The 18,154-nt window shown below is 37.6% G+C and overlaps 1 long non-coding RNA gene across 6 annotated transcripts in view; it reads left to right on the top strand.

Annotated features, from left to right (window-relative positions):
• The window catches only part of LOC128928459 (uncharacterized), a 178,979-nt gene that overhangs the window by 30,483 nt on the left and 130,342 nt on the right, over positions 1-18,154 (top strand). For all 6 annotated transcript variants that reach the window (XR_013523776.1, XR_013523778.1, XR_008473473.2 and 3 more), the window contains exon 3: positions 11,591-11,706. This is a non-coding gene — a long non-coding RNA (uncharacterized LOC128928459). The remainder of the gene's footprint in view (positions 1-11,590; positions 11,707-18,154) is intronic.

The raw sequence follows: 18,154 nt of genomic DNA, 5'->3' as shown, positions 1-18,154 counted from the left end.
GTTTTGGCATGTTGTGTTTCAGTTTAATTCGTTTTTTTTCAAGAAACAACACAAACTTTTTGATTTCCATCTTAACTTTTTTATTGATACAATGGCCATTCAGGAGCATATTGTTTAATTTCCATGTATTTGTACAATTTCCAAATTTTTTTGTTGGTACTGATTTATAATTTGATTTCACTTTGATCTGAGAAGATACTTTGTATAATTTTGATATTTTAAAAATTTATTGAGACTTGTTTTGTGCTCTAGCATATGGCCTATCCTGCAGAGTGTTCCATGTGCCAATGAGAAGAATATGTATTTGGTAGCTCTTTGATGAAATGTTCTGCAAATGCCTGTTAGGTCCATTTGGTCTAAAGTCCAGTTAAATCCAATGTTTCTTTGTTAATTTGCTATCTGGATGATCTGTCTGATGTTGAGAGTGGAGAGGTGAAATCCACCATTGCTATTTTATTGGAGTTTATTTCTTTCTTTAGATCTAGTAATATTTCCTTTATATATCTTGTATTCCAGTGTTATGTGAATATATATTTAGAATTGTTACATCCTCTTACTGAATTCATCCCTTTATTATTATATGACCTATTTCATCTCTTTTAACTGTTTACTACTTAAAGTTTGTTTTATCTGTTATAAATATAGCTACTCTGGCTCACTCTTGATTTTCATGGAATATCTTTCTCCATCCCTTTACTTTCAGTCTCTATATATCTTTACATATGGGATTAGTGTATTGTAGGTATAATATAATTGGATCATATTTTTAAATCCATTCAACCAGTCTATATATTTTAAGTGAAACATTTAGTCTGTTTCATTTAAAGTTACTATAAGTATATGAGATATTGTTCCTGTCAGTTTGTTAATTATTTGCCAAATATTGTGTGTATTCTTTGGTCCTTTCTATCTCATTGTTTATCATTGTGGTTTGGTGGTTTTCTGTAGTGGTAACATTTGAGTTCCTTCTCTTTCTCATTTGTATATTTGCTTTATCAGTGAGTTATACTTTAATGTGTTTTCGTGATGGTAGATACCATCCTTTTGAATTTGAATCCTTTGAATTCAGATATAAGACTCCTTTAAGCATTTCTTTTAGGGCCAGTCAAGTGGTGATGAATTCCGTCAGTTTTTGCTTGTCAGGTAAATACTTTATTTCTCTTTCATTTATGGCAAAGAACTTTGCTGATTGTAGTATTCTTGGGTGTCTTTTTTTATTTTTCTTTCAGAAGTTTAAATAAATCATCTCATTCTCTTGGGCTCTAAGATTCTGCTGAGAAATACACTGCTAGTCTGATGGAGTTTCCCTTAAAAGTGACTAGACGCTTTTTTCTTACTAGTTTTGGAATTATTTCTTTGTTTTGACTACTGACAGTTTGACGATTATCTACTACAGGGACCTTTTTAAAAATTGTATCTTTTTAAGGATCTCTGAGATTCTGTATCTGGATATCTAAATTTCTTTCTACTTGGAAGGTTTTCAGCTATTATTTTATTAAATAAGTTTTCTCTCCCCTTTGTTTTGTGATAGTCTTCTGGGACACTGAAAATTTGTATATTTGGTCACTTTATAAAGTCCCAATATGTCATGTGGGCATTGTTAATTCTTTTTGATTTCCTTTTATTTTATCTGACTAAGTTATTTCAGTTAGAAATAATCTGTCTTTAAAGTTATAGAATTCTTTTTTCTGCTTGATTTAGTCTATTGTTGAAGTTCTCAAGTATATATTTTTATTTTATTCAAAGAATTATTCTAGGATTTATGTTTGGTTCTTTTTTTTAAAATGATATCTATACCTTTTGTAAATTTCTCATCCATATACTATATTGTTTTTCTGATTTTTTTTGTACTGGTTTATTTATGTTCTCTTGTATCTCACTGAACCTTTTGAATATCATTATTTTGAATTCCTTTTGGGGGGTTTCATAAATTTCTATTTCATTAAAATCTGTTACTGGAGAATCATTGTGTTTCATTGGAGGCATCACATTTCTTTCCTTTTTCATGTTTTTTGTGTCCTCACATTGATATCTGCTTATCTGATGTAACAGTCATTTGTTCTAGTTTTTCGGATTTGCTTTCATAGAGGAGAATATTTTCTTAAGTTGTATCTATGGTATTTGTTGTGTAGGGCACTTTGGCTTTGATTCTGGATGTGTGCAGTAGTGTAGTCTCTGTATAATTTATTTGACTGTAATTAGTGTCAATAGTGTCTGTGATTTACTCAGTGGCTTAGGGTGCAATTATTAGTGGAAGTCATACTAAAGTTTTATTGGAGACAAAGATGTGAGTTAGGCCAGTCCTCAGGCCCCAGTGAATGCATTGGTGGGCTGAGTATGCCTATCCTTAGGCCCCAGGTCGACAATGCTGGCACCAGTGTTAGCAGATTCAGGCAGGCCAATCCTTGGGTCCATAGGCAGTTTGCTTGGGTATCTGTAGTACCAGAAGGTGACCAGGCTGGTGGATGGGTCCACAGGCCCCTGGGCAGTAGGCCAGCTGTGGGCTACAGCAGTAGTGGTGGGATAACCTTCTGGCTTTCAAGAGGTCCACACTGGTGTTGCCATTGGTTGTGAGATGCTGGATGGGCCAGAACCCAGGCCTATAGGTTATGCATGCAGGTAGTTGTAGTGGCAGACAGGGTGGACCCATCCTCAGGTCCCGGGGATGAATGCATGGGTGCTAATGGTGTGTGACAGGACTTTGGTGGTCCTCAAACCCTCAAACACCATGCTTAGACACCGACAAGGGCTGCAGAGCCAGGCTGGTTGACCTTGACCTTAAGCTCCCTAGCAGCGCCTATGAACATTGGCTCTGGTGGCCAGGGATTGGGTAATCCCCAGGCCCACAGCAAAGTGCTGTCAAAGCAGTAGTGACTGTTTTGCACCTTGCTGATAGGGAGGGTGGGGTTCTTTCATTGGCAGTGAATACAGGCAGGTGGTTGGAGAGCATGTCCTTTGATCTTAGTGGGTAGCTGCAGGCAGGGAAGCCTGACCTCAGGATGTATGAAAGTGCATGGCAGCCTGTAACTGGGATGGGCAGGTTACTGCCAGTGACTGGTTCTTTGGCCCCAGTGGCAGCAGCCAGCAGTGGTGGCAGCTGCAGGTGGGGAGTCTGTCCTTCAGGTACATGAAAATGCTCAGCAGCTTTGCTACTGGGGGCATCAGTGTGGCTGCCAATGGCTTGTGTTTCAGCCTTGGCAGCAGCAGCCAGCTGTGGTGGTAGATACGTGCAGGGTATGTCTGAGGCTCTAGAAATGTGCACATGAAGAGGCTTTGGGGCCCCAGGGAAGGTTGCAGTCTGGTGGAAGCTGGGCCCTCAAAATGGTGCCATGTTGTAGCTGCTTGGGAGTCAGGGTGTGCTCACTGGCTGGAGCAATGCCATTGTGCCTGTCTGCAGGTAGATCTCTATGTTAGTCTCAGGGCCTGCAAGGGTGGAAGGGCTCTCCCAAGACTAGTACTGGAGGAGCCCACTGTGGCAAAATGGGCCACTGGGGGTCTTTCATTTACTCTTGTCCTGCATGGGGGAGCTCTCCCAGCTGATCCTAGCCAAGCAGGCTGCCTTGCTTCTCTCTTTTTCCTTGTTGATCTATTTAAAGTGCAATATCTAGTTGATCTATTTAAAGTGTAATTATCTACTTAATATTTTGGTTCTTCTCTGTGGAGGAGGACAGCCAGGTGCATCTCGTCAGCCATCTTGAAGACCCTCCCTCATTTTTGATTCTTCTGCTTGTTTCTGCTCTTAATTAATTCATAAATTAATTTTTTGTTTATGTAATTATTTAATTTTAGGGGTCCAATATAGACTTTATTAACAAAATAATAGCAAAACATCATCCGTCACATCCTTAAACAACTCCCTTGATGACAGATTGACCATTCTAAAGTTAGGTAATTCCTTCTTTAGGATTTTTTTTTTTTTTGAGACAGGGTCTTGCTTTTTCATCCAGGCTGGAGTGCAGTGGTACAGTGGTGCCAGTTCAGCTCACTGTAACTTCTGCCTCCCAGGTTGAAGTGGCTCTCTTGCCTCAGCCTCCTGAGTAGCGGGAATTACACAACACCCGGCTAATTTTTTTTAGTAGAGATAGGGTTTCACCATGTTGGCCAGGCTGGTCTTGAACTCCAGACCTCAAGTTATCTGCCTGCCTAGGCCTTTCAAAGTGTTAGGATTACAGGTATGAGCCACTGTGCCCAGCCATTTCTAAACCTGACTCTAAAGGCAAAATCCATACACAAGAGAGAGAAAGAGCAAAAGAGAGAGAGAGAAAGAGAAGAAATTTTGTTGGTAAAGAAACAAAAAACAAAAAAGGAAATAAAACTATTTGGCATAAGAATTGCATGAAAAATTTCAAGGAAAAAAGACAAATTGAGGAAATTATGTATATGCCTACATTTTTCCTGATAATCAGTCACACTTAGTAAGATGCTATGTTTTAATCTACCCCTCATTCATCACATGCATTACACCATACTAATCACTAAGTCCTATAGAGTCTGTTGCTAAGTCCTACATAGATGCAGGATTTCTCTCAACTTGACTCTGACCAGTCCTTTGCCACACTTTGAACCCCTCATTGCTTCCAACTGAACTTCTGAAAAAGCTTGCTAACTTATCACTAAGCCTCCCCTCAAAGCCTCCACTAATTTATCTTCCAAAGGACAGGCCAACTAATATTTCAAAATAAATAAATAAATAAATTTGTCACTTCCTTATCTAAAATATTTAAATATCTCCCCATAATTTTAAAGAGGAAATCAAAACTCCTTAGCTACGTACAGCCAGCCACTCATGTTTTAGCCTCTAACCATGTCTCCAGCTTAACCATTTTCAAACTGTTTGGTCTCCAGATTACTTACACTCTAAAAGTTTATGGAGGACTCCAAAGAGCCATGGATTATGTGGTTTTAATATAGCTTTTAATACTTGGTGTATTAAAATTTAAAACAGAAAAATATTAAATATCCTCCTAAATATAGGACTTAGTGACAGACTCCATAGGATTTAATGATCAGTATGGTACAATGTATGGGATGAATGAGAGTTATGACTCCAGGATGCCTCATAGTTTTCTGGATTGGGTATTCAGGGGCTACTATACTCTGATCTCCCCAGATCTGTGTGTTGTGTGTGTGTGTGTGTGTGTGTGTGTGTGTAGTGGGGTGGGGGCAGGGGGCCTCTTTCACTCCTTCTGTGTTCTTTTGCCTCATTGGAAGCCTGCTTGACAGCTCCTGGAACCACTTTCGTCATGTGGTCAGAGAGCTGGAAGTACCTGGAAGTTTATGTTCCTGCATTATTCTGTTCTCATGCTGCTGATAAAGACATACTTAAGACTGGGTAATTTATTTTTTAAAAAAGAGGTTTATGGACTCACAGTTCCATGTGGCTGGGGAGACCTCACAATTACAGTAGGAGGTGAAAGACACATCTTACATGGTGGCAGACAAGAAAGAATGAGAGCCAAGCGAAAAGGGAAACCCCTTATAAAACCTTCAGATCTTGTGAGATTTATTCACTACCATGAGAACTATGGGGGAAACTGCCCCTCTGTGATTGAATTATCTCCCACTGTGTCCCTCCCACGACAGGTGGGGATTATGGGACCTACAATTCAAGATGAGATTTGGTAGGAACACAGCCAAGCCACAACAGTTCCCTCTACCCTCTGCCCTGAGGTCGTTTTTGCCAGGAGTTGTATGACCAGGAATATGAAAGCTCAGGGTTCTCTTTTTGGGGTGGCAGAAGCCAAGAGAGGTAATATACATTCCAGAGCTCCTCTGTGTGATAAAGCTGAGGCTAGAATTTTGTTGAGATCACACTGTTGCTCGGCTTCTTCCTTTTCCCAATCCTCCTTTCCTTCCTCCCTCCCAGATTTCTCACGGGATCACTTTCTTGCTCTGTCACTGCACATGAATATTCATCTCAGGCTCTGCTGCTGTGGGACTTCACACAGGACTGGAGTCATGCTGACCTTGCATTTCACTTGGATAGATTATAGCAGGTATGGAGCAGATTACAGAGAAAGCATAGTAAGTCCATTTTTGGACATGTTGATTGTAAGTACATTTGGATCATTATATGGAAATACCTAATAAGTAGTTAGATCTGAGTTAGAAATATTGATCTGAGAGCCATCAGGATTTAGGTGCTGGTTGAAGCCATGGGTATGAATGAGTCTCAATCAGGAGAGTTTATGGAGCATCTGAAACTGAGGACTGGGCCATGTGCACATTTCGATGGTTGCAATTAACACGTTCTTCATATAAATCCTTTTCACACAAGTAGCAGTTTACATTTTTATATTCAGAAACATCATATAGTTTGACCTTTACAACAACAAATGAAGGTGGGAGGCTATATGCAATTATTGTCATTTTTCAGATGAGGAAATTAAGACTCTGAGAAGTTATGTAAAACACTCAATGTCACAATAGTGACAGGACTAGCCCAAAATCCAGGTCATTTAATTTCTAGCACAGAGCTTTTCCTGCCATTTTACAACACTTTTGAAAAAATGCAATTTTTTGGGTATATTCTTTGGCAGTGTATAGGAAATTATCTTCTTTCTTGCAGCTTCAGCATTCTTAGGAACTCATATTACATCTGCTCCAGCTTTCTGATACCCTCATCAATTTATCACGATCTGTTCCAAGACAACTTTGTTGTCCGTAGCCCAGAAAATCTCTTCCTTCAGGAAGCCACTGGAGCCAACTGCAGCCCTTGGTTATTTCTTACTTAATAGTGTTGCATGGATTGTATATCATATTCATTCTCACGTGTTGATATGCTACTTTTGGATTTCTTTTTTTCTCATTTTGTATATTTTTGTTTTTATCCTTCCAGCTATATTGTAAGATGATCTTAAAATATTCTCTTTTATACAAAAGGTATAAATTTCCATGATAGTGCTTTTGGGAAATAAATAATCTATAATTCTACATTATAGCAACTTTTTTGTTTTTGAGACAGAGTCTCTGTTGCCAGGCGCCAGGCTGGAGGGCAGTGGCACAATCTTGGCTCAGTGCAACCTCTGCCTCCTGGGTTCAAGCAATTCTTCTGCCTCAGCCTCCCAAGTAGCTGGGAGTACAGGCGTGCGCCACCATGCCCAGCTAATTTTTTTGTATTTTTAATAGAGACAGGGTTTCACCATGTTGGCCAGGATGGTCTCGATCTCTTGACCTTGCGATCTGCCTGCCTCAGCCTCCCAAACTGCTGGGATTACAAGTTTGAGACACCGTGCCCAACCTATAACAACTTTTTTATATTTAATTTTAGTCATTATTTTTCCACATGCCTATGCATTGTGTTTTACATAATGACACTCCTGATGTTTCCAATTGTTCATCCAGATTGTTATTTGGTTCATAAATCTGTCTTGCAACATTTTTTTCTTCCTTAGTATATATTACAGTGCACTGTATACAACAGGGACTCTGTAACTGCTTGGGAATTGATTTGGTGAGAGAGAAACTTGCAAAAGATTACTCAGATGTTTCAGTCAGGTCAAAGATGGTCAAAGAGTAAATGTGCTGTGAGGAGATGACTTTTTGCTAATGGGGAGATTTTGGCTTTAGTAGAATAAAATGTTTGAAAGATTTAATTGAGCCAGTTGTCATCACTATGTTATGATGACCCTGTAGGGTGAGCTTGTATTTTTAACTTCCTGTCCCTATTGGGACTATTTGGACAGCTGGGGGTGTATCAGATAAAGTTAGTACACAATTTGGTTTGATCTGATTCTTATTCAGCTGTCAAAGCATGATTATGACCTCCTTTCAGAGTATAACGTAAAATACTTTTCTGGACTTTGATTAATTTTTTTAAGTGAAGAGAGTCCTAACAGGTCACATGTTTCATCTCTATCCAAGAAGCTTTCCAGTCAAGATTCCAAGTTATTTTGTAAGTTTGTATTGCTTGCATTCTTTCTTGGCATAATAACCTCATTGTATATAACTACAGCCCACCATTAATCTGAGTGTATTAGACTTTCAAACATTCATTCCTCCAGACTATAAGCTGGATTTACACTTTGCTGGATGACATTTAAGTAGTTTGCTTAGATGTAACATATTCCCAGCACAGCATGAAAATGCATTTACTAAGGGCTTTGTGTCTGTGGTTTAGATGAAAATAGAGTAAAGCTTCCTCCCTCTTGAGATGTTTAGATAAGGTTTAATTGATTTTGAAAATACATTAGCATGACCACAACACTTTAAAACAAGTGAACTTTTTTTTTTTTAAATAAAGCAGGTTGCATTGGGGTTTGACTTAAAAGCTTTGAAATAGTGAAATACCAAAGAGCTTTTTTTTTCTTTTTAAATGTAGAGAAAGTACAGCACACCCCCCCCAAATGTTTGTAATTTATGTTTATTCCTCTAAAATTTGAATAGAAATAAACTTGCTTCTGGAAAGAAGGCTTTTATCATGAGAGACTTGAAGTTACGAGCTTTTTCACAGGACAGTGTTGGAAACATATGTCCTTGTTGTCAGACTAATGCACCTTTATTGACTTAAAGCTTAGAAGGAAATCAATATATTTTTGGAGACACATAGGAGATTGCAGGACTTCCATTTATGAATACGATGAATTGAAATGGTCTTAGACTGTCTACGCTTATGTGATGTTGAACATACTGCTCTGCTCAATCAAGTAATGCTGCTCCCCTGGACTCTTGCTGAAGCACTTGACTTCAAACTGTGTGCTAACCAACTCCTGCTTAAAACCCTACTGTGAGCAGTGCCCTGTAGGTAAAACAGTCTATGAAACATGGTATCCACTCACTTCTCTGGGTAATCATCTCTGTCTTGAGTTGAAAAGAGCACTAGACAGTTACATAATTATTTTATTATAAGTTATCTTCGGAACAATCACCTTTATAGAATTAAATTTAAATGTTATATCTTTGGTTTTGTTTGTATCTGTTAATTTTGGTCAAAGACATGCTGTCCATCATTCTGTGTATACAGTGTCATTTGATAAATCTATTTTGAATTTATAACCAGGGGAGAAGTGTATGTGCCCATTTTTCTCTCTAGCTCTCTTTCTGACTTTCTATATCTGTTTCTTTTTCTCTCTTAAAATTGGTTTGCTTTTTTCAAACAAATAGCTTGAAATATTCAACATATTCATTTTCTTGCCACTGAGGAAATACAGGGTAAAATTGAATAGGCAATCACAAGAGTTATAGCAAACCTCATTCTTAGCATTTTTGCTTTCTTCTGCTCTTCTTATATCTTTGATATGTTATTTTTTTTAGAACTTTGTTATAGACATGAATTTTATTTTAAGGTGACTTAGATCCCTTTCCAGAAGCAGAAAGTAATAAGCAAACTGTTAAGGGTAGGCTAGAATGAGCTGATCAGAGGCCGGAAGACACTGAGATTGTAAAGTATAGAACATAAAAGAAAAATGGTATTTTTGATTGTCATTTTACTGCCAAGGTGACTGATTGTGTTTCCAGTCAACAAATGGTTATAAGTCACTAGCAATACTTAACAAGTCTTGGTTATACCATATAATATACTTTTGCATAGACACTATCAATTGAGAGAAATAGTGGATATGAATAATTACATATGGATTTAAAAAGTCCATATATAGAATTCCATTATAAAAAATTGTGAAAGAAATATATAGAACTAAATATTTGGGTTAAAACAAACAAATAAAAAACACACACAATGAATTGCTGTATTATTTGCTTCTCTGGTAAATTTTCAGTAATGGCTTTTATATGAACCAACATTTGCTCAAAGGATATGGAAACTTGGCATCCTTGGTCATCTGAAAAATATCAGAAATGAAGCTAAAGTAAGTTTAATGAAACTAGAGGAAGATATTATTTATTTAAAATATATTTACATACAACATTTTTAAATTACTTTTTTTTTTTATAGCCTTTTTTAAATTTTTTATTGGATTATAGGTTTTGGGGTACATGAGCAGAGCATGCAAGACAGTTGCGTAGGTACACACATGGCAGTGTGCTTTGCTTTTCTTCTCCCCTTCACCCACATTTGGCATTTCTCCCCAGGCTATCCCTCCCCATCTCCCCCTCCCACTGGCCCTCCCCTTTTCCCCCCAATGGACCCCAGTGTTTAGTACTCCCCTTTCTGTGTCCATGTGTTCTCATTTTTCATCACCCACCTATGAGTGAGAATATGCGGTGTTTCATTTTCTGTTCTTGTGTCAGTTTGCTGAGGATGATGTTTTCCAGATTCATCCATGTCCCTACAAACGACACGAACTCATCATTTCTGATTGCTGCATAATATTCCATGGTGTATATGTGCCACATTTTTCCAATCCAGTCTATTATCAATGGGCATTTGGGTTGATTCCAGGTCTTTGCTATTGTAAACAGTGCTGCAATGAACATTCGTGTACATGTGTCCTTAGAGTAGAACGATTTATAGTCTTTTGGATATATACCCAGTAATGGGATTGCTGGGTCAAATGGGATTTCTATTTCTAAGGCCTTGAGGAATTGCCACACTGTCTTCCACAATGGTTGAACTAATTTACACTCCCACCAACAGTGTAAAAGTGTTCCTTTTTCTCTACATCCTCTCCAGCATCTGTTGTCTCCAGATTTTTTAATGATCGCCATTCTAACTGGCGTGAGATGGTATCTCAATGTGGTTTTGATTTGCATCTCTCTGATGACCAGTGACGATGAGCATTTTTTCATATGATTGTTGGCCTCATATATGTCTTCTTTCGTAAAGTATCTGTTCATATCCTTTGCCCACTTTTGAATGGGCTTGTTTGTTTTTTTCCTGTAAATCTGCTTGAGTACAATTTTTTTTCTTATATAGGGTCCTACATAATCTCTTGAGATAATGCAGATACTAAGATATGATGAACTTGAAAATGAGAAACATAGAGCTCTCAGGCTCGAATTGGCTGAAATTGGCTGAAATGTTATTTTCTTGAATTGGCTCAGATTGACTTGAGGTGCCCTTTAGTCTTCCATTCCTGCCAAATTTTTGAGCACATAACCAGAATGACCATGTACAGACATTGCTTCACACAAGCACAGCTGATAGCAAGTGATCGTGAAGCAATCTTTCCCCCTCTTTCTCTTTCCATTGAAATTACTCTTTAGAGTTATTTCCCTTCCTGGATGAAAAGTGTGGCAGTTTGTGGTCACTTTTATGGAACAGTTTTTCTGTCATTGAAACTCATAAGACATGGACTCAGTATTTCAAGGTTCAATCTCACATAATATTCAAAACTTCAATTTTACTTTAATGTTAAAGTTCTCTTTTTTTCTCTTCTTCTCTATCTCAATGGCTGGTTTCTACTTCTCAAAGATCAGAATGGGGGAGAAAGAAGAGGAAGGGGCAGGAAAGTTCCATCTGGTATGGCTGTGGTCTAGCTCCAGTGTTTTCTAGGCTTGCAGGTGGTGAGAGCTCGCTTTTTCTCTTGTGGGAGGCTTTCACATGGGTTCTTCAGAGACTCTCATCACTGGAGATCTTTCAGTTGAAGCTCTCTGGAAATGACAAATGCATCCCTATTTCTCTTGGTTGCTTGATTCTTAACCCCATTTCATTAAACAATACCCAATTCATTCTCTTTTTTCTCTTCTGCAGGATGTACTTACATCCCAACAAACTGAAAATGCTGACCAACTGCAGCACAGCCAACTCGAATTTGCTCTTTCGTCAAAGTGACCAGCACCTCATTTCTTCGTCTTTAGAATTTGTAGGTAAGAGTCAGCAGTCCAGTAGGACTTCGTAAATACAGGGCACACAGATAAAGCTCTTGTTGGGGGCCACATTATCTAGTGAGAGAGGACATACTACATTATCTTAAAGCTTTAGGGTAAATCATTCATTTCATTTGTCTTTTTATTGGGTGAACGAGAAGACTACTGGAACAGTTGTAGTTACTGAGTCTTCTGGAATCATAGTGTAAGTTAGTGAAAGTTTATACAACTGTGATTGCAGAGCAAAAACATAAATGGTGTCAAACCATGCAATATAACATAAATGTTCAGATGAAAAACATCAAGTAGTAGAGAGAGAGAAGAGAGGTGATGAAATATAGGAACTCTAAACCATGTATTGTATAAAGCAAGAAATCCGGAGAAAATTTCTAGTTGTTTAAACAAAAAATAAATATTAAAATATGTGATTTAAGGTCCCAAAGTAACAGAGAGATAAATTGTGATAGTAATTTAGTAGAAGGAATAGAGGAGGGATTTTTAGTGCTATGTAGTTGAATCCTATCTAGTTTAAAGTAGATAATGTTTGAAATTGATAATTTTTAAAATATATTAGCATATGCATATTATTATTTATTTATTTATATTTTTTATGCTTTATTGCATTTTAGATTTTGGGGGTACATGTGAAGGACATGCAAGATTGTTGCATAGGTACACACATGGCAGTGTGATCTGCTGCCTTCCTCCCCATCACCTATATCTGGCATTTCTCCCCATGCTATCTCTCCCCACCTCCCCACCCCCCACTGTCCCTCCCCTATTTCCCCCCTACAGACCCCAGTGTGTGATGCTCCCCTCCCTGTGTCCATGTGTTCTCATTGTTCAACACCTGCCTATGAGTGAGAACATGCAGTGTTTGATTTTCTGTTCTTGTGTCAGTTTGCTGAGAATGATGGTTTCCAGGTTCATCCATGTTCCTACAAAGGCCACGAACTCATTGTTTTTATTGGCTGCATAGTATTCCATGGTGTATATGTGCCACATATTATTTAGTGTCTTGAACAGAGAACAGGAGTGAGAAAGGTGAATTGAGAGAGGACTGCATTTCATTAGGGTCCCCCTATTTTCCTCATTCTTTTCTTTTTTTAAAATAATATGTGTACAAATTCCTCTAAATTTGAAATCTTTGTCATTAAAATATATTTTTAAAATTACATATAAAATACAAAGATGAGAATATAAATGGAATTATGTTGAAAAGTATAAAGATAAAAATATAACATTATTCAATATGAAAAAGGTAAGGAGGCAAATTATTGCTACAAAATATTAAAATAGTATAAAGTTATATTATTCAATATGACACAAACATTGGCATCTTCAGAAAGCTCAAAGAAACAGAAAAATACCAGAAGGACATTTTAGTATGTATATAAACTAAATATATGAAAATAATCATAATTTTTATATATTTAGTTTATATACGTACTAAAATGTAATATACATAATCATTTTCATATATTTAGTTTATATATGTATATGACCTACACCCACTTATTAAATCACCTTTCTCTTTGGGGTTATTTAGGGTTATTGGGGAAGAGAAATGTTACTTAGTAAGTTGGTTTAGGTCATTTTTAAACAAACATGTTGCCTACAACTGTGTCCCATTTTAAAATAAATTCCAGATCATTATAAACTTACAAATATTTAAGCCGTGAAATGCCTAGAAGGAAGCTCTGAGTGTTTATCTGAGCTGTACATTAGGTAAGACCTCCTGTACTTCAACCAAATAAAAGAATTAGCAAAAGAAAGGACAGAGATACAACAAATTTCAAGGGTTTAAACTGTGTACATTAAACTAAAAGATGGCAAAGAAAAATAATTACAACAAATATGAAACTGCTTAATAATATTAACTTATAAAGAATAATTAAATTAATTTTTATTTTGTCATGGGCAGTGCTAGAGTTCCAGCATCAAGCATGACAGACATGGTCTTAAAAATAAACCCTGAGACTCCAATAGACAAATGGGCAAAGATCATGCATGCTTACTTCACCAACGAGATGTTGCAAATAAGTCATAACCATTGGAACAATATTTGGCTTATTACATGACCAAAGCCTTTAAATAAAAATAAGATTTTAATTATATTAATTAAATATAAAAAGCTGTTTTAAAACGGAATACCCAGTGTTGGTAAGTATCATGAATTTCAGCTCCAGAGACAGCTGAAAAGTATAATGTTTTAATCTTTCGAGAAAGTAATTCAGGGATATGAGTAAAGAGTTTTAAAGATCCTCATATTTTGAGGGCCAGAAATTCTATGTCTAGAGTATTTGTAAGGTAATTCAGATTAGTGAAAAAAATCGAGACTTTCTAAGTGCTCAGCCATAAGCAATTGTCTAGGTAAAGTAAGAAATCATATATTTTATATAATTGCAGGCATTAAATATGACATTCACACGGAGTTGTAAAGTATATGGAAAATGCTTATGATAAACTTTTAAAGCAGAACCCAAAATGATATCAAGTAAGCAAAGCAATATGTAGAAAATGCAAGAAATTATGCAAACACTTTAATAATTTTTCTAGGAGTTGGGAGTATTATTTTTTTATTTTTATTTTTATTTTTTTGAGACAGTTTCACTCTTGTTACCCAGGCTGGAGTGCAATGGATGACTTCAGCTCAACGCAACCTCCGCCTCCTGGGTTCAGGCAATTCTCCTGCCTCAGCCTCCTGAGTAGCTGGGATTACAGGCACACGCCACCGTGCCAAGCTAATTCTTTTTGCATTTTTAGTAGAGACGGGGTTTCACCATGTTGACCAGAATGGTCTCGATCTCTTGACCTCGTGATCCACCCGCCTTGGCCTCCCAAAGTGCTGGGATTACAGGCTTGAGCCACCTCGCCTGGCCGGGAGTATTATTTTTAAGTAATTTGAATATTTTTTCTACTTGTACTTTCTCCAAAATAAATTTGTATTATTTTCACATTGAGAAAAAAACACAGATAGACACTAAGCAGCTAGTTTAAATTCTCAGTTTGTTACTTGTGGGCACTTGGGCAAGTAACCCCTTTTGTGAGGGGTACTCACCTGGTTTTGTTGGAACTCCACCTAAGTTACAAAAATGAATTTTGTTTTGCTAACTTCTGGTTACACAGTCCAGTACATCTCTCTGTTTCTTGTCTTCATTTCTGCTACTGAATTACATTAATAGCCCTTAAAAATATTTCTCCCATTTAGGGAAAAATTATGCCCAAGTCGAGTAAACAAGTTGATTTTGTCCATCTGAGTTTGTGCCCATCATCTTCAGACATGGAGTTATGAGCTGAGTTTACGATGTAAACACTTTAGCCTTTAACCTCTCATTGGTCTATATTCCTCACCTTTTTAAAGAATGTGGCCTTTTGACTTCCACTGTGCACCAATAAAGTTAAATTAGACAGAAATAGGACAATCCCCTTTGGAAGAACCCCCAGTCTTTCTGTACTTGAAAAATAATTGTTTTCTCCCCTTGATTTCTTCTTTGGATGGCCTTTGACTTGCCTCTCTTGAAGCAGCCAATGTTTGCACAAGGCAAGCTCTGTACCAACTGTCATTCTTTATGCATCCCTTCATAAACCTGGGGCCAATGGGAAATGGAGTAGAGGAGTAATAAGGAAAAAGTAGAGGAATAAGTCAGCTTGGGACCGGATAGGCTGCTAGCAAAAATGATATTGGCTTTCAAGCTTGAAGAGGTTTGTTCTTGAGAAAATGTATTTAAAACGGCTCTCTAATACTCAGGTACCCAATAAGTCATTGACTCTTTCCAGTTGGGAACATAATGTGATAATAAATTAGTCCATTAAGTCAGGGTTTTGTCTTTTGCACAATTCATATTTTAAACTTTAAAGAGGCTCACAACTGAGCTTTCACAAACAGTAGCTGTTTACTTTCTTTCCACTAAAATAATCATTGCAAATACCCCTCTGAGAATGTATATTTTCAGGTGCCAGGTAATCAAAGCTTAGTTGTACTCAGAGGCTTTTTTAGAAACAAAATGGAAAATAATTGCTTTAAAGTACCCACTTGTGAGGATTTCTGCTCATCAGTATAATTGCCAGCATCCACTGTCTTTCTACTACAATAAATTCACAATGATTCATTAGCTTCTATTAGGCGGGATGAAATAGATCATCTTGTTAACATTAACTTTGATTTTTAAATGGCTTTACTTGATTTCACATAGGAATTACAGTTTGCACATAAACAGAAATAATAAATGCCCCCTGCCCCACTTTAAAGAGTAGTGTAGGTAGTATAAGAGAATAAAATTAGAACTCAGCCAGCCTTGCAGGATTTAGATATGAGCTCTCAGTGTGGGTATTTACTCTAGGAGTATTTTTATATCTTCTCTTTTGTCAAAGGAATTTAATTTCTTGACAATAAATCTTTGCACACAGTACCCAGCAGTTGGCAAATAATCCTTAGGATGTGGTACCAAGTACCTTTGTCCAGCCATTTCTTTAGCATCAAATGAACAGGATGATTACTGCAAAGACTGCTGGGTGAAAATGCTTATCAAAAACTTTATAATCTTATTTAATATATTCCCTAGGTTGATGAGACCATAATTGATGTACCTCAAGACTACTTAGTATATGTAGATATCCGTCAAAGGTTAGCACACCTTTGTTGATTTCACTCTTTAAACGGCTTGGGAAATACATCCTGTCTTTATCTTTGCCATAAAAATGGTCTGTAGTAATGAACTACTTGCATCAATTACCTTGATGGGTTCCCATCAACTCACTGAGGGGTCAACCTTCGGTATTTAAAGTCAATAGAAGTGGGCATCTCAGTCTCCCCCAAGTTGGTGAGCACCCTGAGTGTGTGGGTCATCAAGAGCCCACCTAGCGACTGCCTCTGGGCAGTACTGTCCACATTCCTACTGCGTCTCAGCCTCCTCCACCAGCCAGGCATGCAGTCCTCCAGTGTATATGTCTAGTATAGTTGAAAAAAGAAGTTAAAAACAGTGACTGCCCATACAGTATTTTAAAACTTCCAATTGAAAGTGCAGATAGAACTTTTTTTTTTTTTTTTTAAGATGTAGTCTCGCACTGTTGCCCTGGCTGGAGTACGGTGGCACGATCTCTGCTCACTGCAACCTCCACCTCCTGGTGGCTAGTGATTCTCCTGCCACAGCCTCCTAAGTAGCTGGGATTACAGGTGCCAGCCACCATGCTCAGCTAATTTTTTTTTGTAATTTTAGTAGAGACGGGGTTTCACTATGTTGGCCAGGCTGGTCTCAAACTCCTGATCTTGTGATCTGCCCACCTCAGCCTCTCAAAGTGGTGCCATTACAGGTGTGTGCCACTGTACCCGGCCTCAGAACTTTTAAAGATTGCTTCAAACACAAATAAACAGAGTACTCATTACTATATTTTAGACTGAGTACAACAAACCAAGACAGAGAGGACTTCAAGGAAAAAATAACTCTGAGAGGCTAAATAGAGGACTTCAAAGAGATGAAGAGGGGGTCAGAGAAGGGCCTGACTGTCAACCATGCATGGTGAGCCAAGCAGGCAGCAAGCAAGGGTGTCTGGCCAGGGCCCAAAACAATAAAATAACATGAATGCAGGGCTTAGAAAGTTAACAAGTGGCCAGAGTGCAGGAGAGCAGAACAGACAAATCACAGTTTCTTCACTCACCCGGTGAGCAGGGGCTCCCTTCACAGCAAACCCAACGCACCCAATGCTGCGTCTAATCATTTGTTCAGCAGGCTATAGAGGTGACATGTATCCAGCACAGCACCAGTGATTTGTACAACTACACTGAAGAGGAAGCAAGAAGCAGTCCTTTTAAAAAAAATCAATGGATATTTCTCATTTGGTGCTTGGGAAGCAGTAACCTAGTTTCTGGGCTGGCTGAAGAAAAATAAAGTGTCTCATTTTTCAGTGCTGGGTCATTTCTAGAAGAAATAACTAGATGAAAGTATACCCATCAAAGTCTTTTAGAGTTAAACCAGGGCAGTTTTCAGCTGTTTGGATGAATAACCTTAATTCCTATTAATATAAACTATGTTTGTCCTGTAGTGGAAGATCTGAATGTATTGTGATGCAAATTTAATTTGGTTGAAAGGTGGCAATGTCACTAAAATTCTGAAAACTGCAAGTCTACAGACCTTTAAAGGTAGAGCTGAATAAACATGGGTATACTGTACATTCTGGTATGTATAATGATTTGTTCTAATAAACGTTTTGTTGATGTAGGTGAGGAATGGGGGACAATATTTGATCATATGCTATTTTAGTCCTTCTATCCTTAAAACATCAAAACATAAGATGTATAAGAAAGAATAGTTATCATGGAGTATTGGGGCAACTGTATCACACTGGCCTAGCCATCAGCAATTGCTCAATGGCATTTCTTGTAAAATAAAACCTAACACAGAGATCTTAAAATTTGTACCTTAGAATGTATCAGATACAGTATGTGGCC

This window comes from Callithrix jacchus, chromosome 11 (assembly GCF_049354715.1).
Source record: "Callithrix jacchus isolate 240 chromosome 11, calJac240_pri, whole genome shotgun sequence".
NCBI lineage: Eukaryota > Metazoa > Chordata > Mammalia > Primates > Cebidae > Callithrix > Callithrix jacchus.
This window is presented reverse-complemented; position numbering and strand designations above follow the sequence as displayed.